This window comes from Lissotriton vulgaris, chromosome 8 (genome assembly GCF_964263255.1).
Source record: "Lissotriton vulgaris chromosome 8, aLisVul1.2, whole genome shotgun sequence".
Taxonomy (NCBI): domain Eukaryota; kingdom Metazoa; phylum Chordata; class Amphibia; order Caudata; family Salamandridae; genus Lissotriton; species Lissotriton vulgaris.
This window is the reverse complement of record NC_141696.1, coordinates 895,371,269-895,379,900: the sequence shown is the minus strand read 5'-3', so window position 1 is coordinate 895,379,900 and position 8,632 is coordinate 895,371,269.

The window sequence follows — 8,632 nt, the reverse complement described above, 5'->3', positions numbered from 1 at the left end:
CGTTTACACTCCTACCACTCAATTGTACTCGTTATTCTCAACTCAACAGCCTAAGGCTGCTCTTGTTTATACAGTTTTGTTGTCAAATGTTACGGATCCCCTTAAATCAAATACAGAGACTGCTTGGGAAAATTATCTTGCTCTCTCCCTTCCTGTCTCGTTGTGGGATCGTTTATGGTCCAAAGTGGTTAAAGTATCAATTTCTGCTCGTACTACTCAATCTTTGTTTTTCATTTATCATAGAGTTGTTATTACACCTGCTAGTATTCACAAGTTTTCTCCAACTGCCTCTCCACTTTGTTGGTCATGCTCTAAAGAACTAGGGGGCATATTATCAAGACAGGCGATAAAATTATCGAAGCTTTAGCTGCAGAAAACTGCCACTAAAAGGGCGATAATGGGCTTGATAATATGCTCTATGGAATTCCAATTGAAGCCCATGTTAGATGTGAAGGACATCTAACCTGAGCTTCAATTGGAATACCATAGATCATATTATCAAGCCCATTATCGCTGTTTTAGCGGCCGTTTTCTGCGGCTAAAGCGGCGATAATTTTATCGCCTGTCTTGATAATATTCCTCTTGGTACTCTAAAACATCAGTTATATGAGTGCTCTTCTGTTTTGTCTTTTTGGAATGATGTTTGGAATATTTGCATGCCAAAGTTTCACTGTTCCACCGCATTATCACTATTGAATGTTTTTCTAGGTTCATTATCATCTGATATTGATATTGTATCTTCTTCTGCTAGACTGTTGGACCTGTTTATTGCTCTTGCATTTAAAGTTATTTTATCGTGTTGGAAGGATAACTCTAAACTTTCTGTACATACTTGGTGGAATTTCATTTGTGATGAACATCTTTGCTATTGCTTCCTCCTCTTCTATTCCCCTAAAAATTAAATCTGATCTCCTTTGGCTCTCCTTTACTACGTATCTTTCTTCCAACTCCCCTAGTTGGCTGCTTTAAATTTATTCCCACATGTATACCTGTATTGCTTCTCACTCTTCCCTTTCTTCCTTCTTTCCTTCTTTCCTCTGCTCTTCTTTCTTTTGTTTTCCTCCTGTGTCTGTTCCCTCCTCTCTTTCTCCTTTTCTATACTTCTTTCTCTATTATTACATATGTTTTCGGGTCCTTGTTCTTTTATGATGTCTACCATTAGCTATGACATATCTATGGTTTCCTCTGTAAAAAACATCAATAAAGATTTCTTAAACAAAAAAAAAGGCTGTGAATACTATACTGCCAAAAACACAGTCAATTCACATTGACATAGCCACTGTGTTTTGGGAGTTCTGATTCCTGGCTGACTTATTTCACATCTTATTCTCCTCTCCTGGTTTACATACGGAAGAATATCTGCGTGACAATACCTGACATCAACAACTTGGCAAATGCTCAAGATCCAGAACAGCTTTGTGTATTCACTTTATTTATCCTTGCAAAATGTATTATTGAAAAATAATGGTTCAAACCAATACCTCCTTTCTTGAGTTAATTTTGGTATATTCTATTAAACAACTTTGTATAGGAGGTAGTTTCTAGCAAAATGGGGATGAGAAGCTCTAATAGAAAATTAACATTTATGACTCAACTATTTTATTCTACCGAAGGTGAATAAATCATTTACTCCTTTAAGAGATTCTCAGACGCTCTATTATTGGTATTCATAAGAAGAATTATTTTTTCCGTTAGTCATTTCTTTCTTTCTTTTTCTTACTTATATGAGCATGGGCATTTTGATGCGGAACATCATTTTGTTCTTTATTTGACTTCCCTTATCTTTTTCTCTTCATTGGTTCATAAGTGTCTGTTATTGGGTGCAACTTCACTATTTGTATTGGCTTGCTTGAATAAATTAAGCAACTATAAGTCCCATCGCAAAAAAAAAATCCTGAAGTATTCTTTATAGTTCCTAAACTAGAGTTAAACAACAACATTTTACTTCAAAGAAAAGTTGCAGATAAACTGCAATGAAATGTAGTTCACAAATCGTTGATCGTTTATCTAAATTTCTTTCATATTGTGCTAGAATTTTCATTGATTCTCTTTGCCCATTAGTGCACTTTCAAAATTAATAGACCTCTATAATGTATTAAACAGCAGAAAAGACCAGAGAGACATTTTTCAATTATATGCCTCACTATTTCAAGCACACAATGCATTGAGTTAGGATTTCTTAGCCAATAAAATGCGTGGGAATCATAAGTTATGTTTGATTTTATATGCCCAATACTGACATTGTTATGGACTTTCATTTAGCATTGAAGGAAACATTTGCCAAAAACACTTTTAATTGAAACCAAATGTAATGGTTCTTTCAAATCACAATCTCAGAGCACGGTCACAAAATCATTCTTACATTTAAATATAGAAAATAACCAGCAATGCCTTTCGCTACGCTGAAAGAGCTTTTATTGATATAAAAGACGTGTCATTCTTCCCAAACTATGGGGCTTATTTACATGGAACTGGTGTAGCTCAGTGTCCCAGATCATTTTTCTGTGCTACCCTACGCCACTTCAAAAGGGCAGGAATGCACCGTAGTTACAAGATACAATGCATTCCTGTTCTTTCAGCCAGCACATATTTTGCAGCTGTGCGCCAACACATGCACCCTTACACTATGGTGCAAAGGTGTCTGTGTTGTGGCCCTTCCTCACAAAAACAATTACCCGTACAACGCAGTCACCCTTGTACCATGACACACGGGTTCCTGCATTGGGGTATGAGAGCCATTTGTGCGCCATCACAGGGGAAAAGTTCCATTGAATGTGTGACATTCCTGCACTTTTCTTTTGGTGCAGGGCAGCGCAGCCAGAATCCTTGAGGCGCTGCCCTGTACTAATACCTTGTCAATGGGGCCCAGTGTGTGGCCATAGGAGTCCTCTGGTAGGGCCGTTCATTGTAGGTACTGGCTGAGCACATACAACTGACAGTGTGTATGGATGTGGAGACATTGCAAAGGAAGTATATGAGAAGGCATACTTGTACAGCCTTTAAGGATACATTTACAGCCTTTTTAGCAGTTCATGATACCCTGTTTGCCAAGTTGAGATCCTTTTTTACGAAACCAAAAACAAGAGTTAATAGGCCATTTATGCCTAAATCAGCAGAATGGTATGATGGGGTATGCAGGAATGGGTACAAGGCTTTATCAAAAGCAATAAAGGGTAGGTTTACCTCAGGAGGTAACGATACTGAGGCGTGAATATAAGGCTACACAATATCGGGCAAAGAAGGCGTTTCACAAAAGTAGATGGAGGGACCTACTTGAGGCAAGATCTGGGAAAAACAGGTGTTGATTCTGGCAACTCATTAGGAGGAGGAGTGATAATGCTGGTCTGTTAACAGCTAACAATGTGCTCCCAGAAGCTTGGGTTGCTCATTATCTGAGCCAATTCTCCCTGCATAGAAATGATTGTGATCAGTATCAGAATGTAGCAGAGGACTCAGTTCTAACATTCACTTTAGTGGAAATAGAACACGCATTGGACAGGGTAGCTGCAGGTAGAGCTCCGCGTCTGGATGGCATTCTAGCGGACATATTTAAAGCTGACCGGGTAAATTGGTTAAAAACAATACTCATTTTCGCCAATGGATTGGCAAGAGGAGTTCCAAATCCAGAATCCTGGCACAGGACTGAAATTGTCCCCAAATATAAAAAAGGGGATTGTGTTAGTCCAAATATTTATCGGCCCATTAGCCTTATTGATGCTAGCTGGAGGCACCTTTTATGCAGCGTTCATAGATCTTAAATCAGCATTTGATCCAGTGCCCCGTAGTAAGCTATGGAACACACTTAAGGAAGTGGGGTTGCCTGTTGAGATTTTATCATTTATCATAAAATTACACGAATCTACTTATGCCCAAATCCGGTGGGGTAAGCAGGGTGAGGTAACTGAACATTTCCCTGTTAACAAGGGAGTTCGGCAGGTGTCTGTTCTAGCCCCTACCCTCTTCTCTTTGTTTATTAACAATGTTATCTCATATTATACTGACTACCCTACGGATGCTCCCACTCGCGCTGGTTCGAGGGTACATCTTATAATGTTTGCAGACGACACCTTAATTTTGTCTAAAACACAAGTCGGTCTGCAAAAAGCCCTCAATAGATTCGGTCTATTTTGCAAGGACCATTATCTTGTTGTCAATGTTGACAAAACAAAGTTCATGGTGCTGCATAAGTGTAAATCTGTCAAAGGTAGAGTAGAACTGAACACCGAGAATCTTGAACAAACTGATTCTTTTATATATTTATGTGTTACAATGGGCAAAAGGATGAATTGGAAGCAACAGATGGATTTGCTGGTCCCGTTTTAGCTATATACCATGGGAAGGTCAGGGCCTCATTAATTTATGGTACTGAACTATGGGGGTTTGAAAATGTAGCTTCTTTAGTCCAAGCACAGAATAAACTTCTGAGGGAATTGATCGGCCTCCCTCAGTCCACCCCTTTTAGGCCATTATATCAAGATTTGGGACGTATTTTGTTTGAGGAGGCCGTGGGCTTTAGACCTCTTGCCTATTGGCGAAGGCTTTGGACTACCCCGGAGTAAGCACCTTATGCACAAACTGTTAAGCATATTAGAAATGCTGGTTGCTCCACTGTGCCTACTGCCCATTAATATGGAGTCACGTGTATACACTTTAATCACTTCAGTAACCACTACTGAGAAAACCATCCTAAAACCATGGCTTCACACAATCCTGCAGTGTGTTATGGTTTGAAGCTGTGTAGAGGACATATGTGAAGTACAGACCAACTGGCCACATGAATGCACAATGTTCATGCAACACGCCACAGTGCTGTGGTGTACATTGAAAAAGGAAGACTGCAGGCACATAACTAATTGATTTATCAAGCCACATAACTTCCACTGGAGCAAAAGGCAGATTAATGGTCATAGGGAATGCTGGTTCCCTTTGGATTATGATCCAATGTGCATAGTAGTGGTATTAATATGTAAAAATACTTGGGGGCATATTCACAAGCCAAGTGCGCCGCTGAAGCTTCACTTATAAATATATAGGCGCTGCGCACGGGTCGTACACATATCTACAAGGCCACATAAAGCCACCCTGTGTGCTTCTCATAGTCGTGTAGACATGGAGAGAGTGTATGGAGTGCAAGCTTCTGGTTGCCTCACACTACAATGGGGAGGCATGCCTTGGGGCTCATGGTGGGTGTTCCCAGGTAACGGGTATGGCATATAAGACATTCCCAGATTTATTAAAAGCTGCAAACCTGTATATGTGTAAATATCTGTTGCCTTCCCAGGGTGTAGGAGAGGAACAACAAGGAGCTATCACATAATTTCATCACAATTTTCCATCTGCTTATGTATGCTGCATTCAGCAGCACAAACATAAAGAGAAAATAGCCTCCATATCCTGTTTCTTGTCAGGATGGTTCCCCTACCTACACAAAAACAACGGGCACTATTCACAAAAGTAATCTGAGACAAAACCCTAACTTTACGACCTTCGGTATTCACAAAAGGCATTCAAGAGTAGTAAAGTTAGGATTCCTAACTTTACTACTCCTAAACTGAGACAAAATCCTAACTTTATGACATTCGGTTTCACAAAAGGCATTTAGGAGTACTGACCGGGCAAATTGGTTGAAATATATTCTCATTTTCGCCAATGGACTGGCAAGAGGAGTTCCAATTCCAGAATAATGGCACAGGGCTGAAATTGTTCCCATATATAAAAAAAGGGGATCGTCCTAGTCCAATAATTATCGGCCCATTAGCCTAATTGATTCTAGCTGGAGGCACCCTTTATGCAGCGTTCAGAGATCTTAAATCAGCATTTGATCTAGTGGCCCTTAGTAAGCTATGGAACACACTTAAGGAAGTGGGGTTGCCTGTTTTATCATTTATCATAAAAATGCACAAATCTACTTATGCCCAAGTTCGGTGAGTTAAGCAGGGTGAGGTCACTGAACGTTTCCCTGTTAACAAGGGAGTTCGGCAGGTGTGTGTTCTAGCCCCTCCCCTCTTCTCTTTGTTTATTGACAATGTTATCTCATATTATAGTGACTACCCTACGGATGCTCCCACTCTCGCTGGTTCGAGGGTACCTCTCTTAATGTTTGCAGACGACACCTTAATTTTGTCTAAAACACAAATCGATCTGCAAAAAGCCCTCAATAGATTCGGTCTTTTTTGCAAGGACCATGATCTTGTTGTCAATGTTGACAAAACAAAGTTCATGGTGCTGCATATGTATAAATCTGTCGAAGCTAGAGTAGAAATGAACCCCGAGAATCTTCAACAAGCTGATTCTTTTACATATTTAAGTGTTACAATGGGCAAAAGGATGAATTGGAAGCCACAGATGGATTTGCTAGTTCTAAGACACAACCAACTGGCAGGGGCGCTTCTGAAAGAACATCATTTATCTCACACCAAACCAGTTGCTCCCGTTTTAGCTATATACCATGGGAAGGTCAGGGCCTCATTAATTTATGGTGCTGAACTATGGGGGTTTGAAAATGTAGCTTCTTTAGTCCAAGCGCAGAATAAATTTCTGAGGGCATTGATCGGCCTCGCTGAGTCCACCCCTTTAAGGCCATTATATCAAGATTTGGGGTGTATTTTGTTTGAGGAGGCAGCAGGCTTTAGACCTCTTGCCTATTGGCAAAGGCTTTGGACTTTCCCGGAGTTAGCACCTTATGCGCAAGCTGTTAAGCATATTAGAAATGCTGGTTGCTCCACTGTGCCCACTTCCCATTAATATGGAGTCACGTGTATACACTTTAATCACTTCAGAGACCACTACTGAGAAAACCCTCCTAAAACCAGGACTTCACACAATCCTGCAGTGTGTTATGGTTTGAAGCTGTGTAGAGGAAATGTGTGAAGTACAGAGCAACTGACCACATGAATTCACTATGTGCATGCAATACACCACAACAAGGCACAGTGCTGTGGTGTACATTGAAAAAGGCAGACTGGGGCGGGGCGTGGCCGGCGACCAGACAAGATGGCCGCAAAGTGATTGAGCTCCGTGAAAGTCGCAGCCTCCCATCATCAATCCGACCACTTATCCTGCTAATGCCCCAGTGCTGCACTGTGGATATTGTGCGGGATCGCTCCTGATGAACGTTAGACTAAGCTAGAACCCCGAAGACTGAAAGGCAGCAAAGTTATAGGCATTTAAAGATTGCGGCCTAGGCCCGAATTGAAGCCGGGACCTCGAATGCACCTCCGCCCGAACAGAGAAAGGCAGCGTCAGTGGAGGAGGAGCCGGATGCGATGAAGCGGAGGCACCCAGCAGCAGCAGAGCAGTCCCAGTAACGCAGCGGCAGAAGTACCCGGCAGAGGTTAGTGAAGACCGGGGCGCTATCGCAAAACATCAACCCCACCGATACCTGGGGAGGCCCCGGCATCTCAAAGCACCGCAATTCCTCGGATGGACTCTGCTCCTCTAGCACACGTGAACACGGAGCGAAATTGCCCAACACTAAATCCAACGCTTGGGACCAAACGCAGGAATAATACGCTGCCCCCGGGACTGAGGCCTAGTCACACGAGGAAGCCGGGGACTGGAGTGGGGGACCCGCCCGGAGCGCGAGGGGCCCACTTCCAACTAGGGGTGGGGGAAAAAAAAAGCCGCTAGGAACAGCGCTTCGCGGCCACAAATCCGAGACATTATCCAGCGCCACGAGTTCGGGTGGACAATAGCTGAGGCCTGAGGTGAGAGGAGGTGGATAATAACGGTACACTACTAGCCACTGACAAGGCCTGTAGGAACAGGGACACACTATTACACTGCACCTCAGGGGTCAGGCCGCAAATCCTGATACGAAGAACAGTAACCGTAACCAAAACTGGGTCTGGGCTCACGGGCAATAAGGACAAGCCTCAAAATTAATAACAAAAAAACAAAACGAGCACCACTATTGCCAACTAGTTGAACGTGGGTCTGGGCTGGCCACTCGAACTACTGAAACACAACAGTAATTCTCAGGGCACTTGTTTGTCCGGAATGAATCCGATGCATTTAATCAAATTAACAACACATCCGAATGAAAAATGTTTCACATTAATTAGAAAACATTGCTTATTTCACTCCACATAAAACATATAACAACAATTCTCTCATTCAAATGCTCTCACTCAAACACTCCTACAAACAATACTACGTACAAATATATACAAACATTACATGAGTTGATAGTTCAAATATTTACAATTCCATTTCATTTCATATGACAACATAGCATTGGAACAAACTGTGTCAATTTTTTATACAGTGTCTTTGTTTAAGCACAATATTCCTAATGCTATCTGGAGGGGGTCTACGTGTTTCGATAACCCCTAGGTATGGGGAAATCTCATCAGGACCACGTAGCTCAAAGGTGCTCAATTTCCTATGGACCAGGCGATGTTTACTGTGTCAAAGCCACCTATGGTTCGTAAGGAGTGAAAAGTTTCGGATCTGGTGAGGCCACAGTCCAGCGTTTTGATAGCGAGTTAGGCGCCTCACAGGAAGGTAAGTTAATCTTTTTTGCGCCCTCGATTTTGAAAAAGTCTGGTTGTCCGACCTCCGTGTGAACAGTAAGGCCCAGCACCAGGGATGACAGCATAGCAGTGACAGCAAACAATTGGAGCCCAAGCGA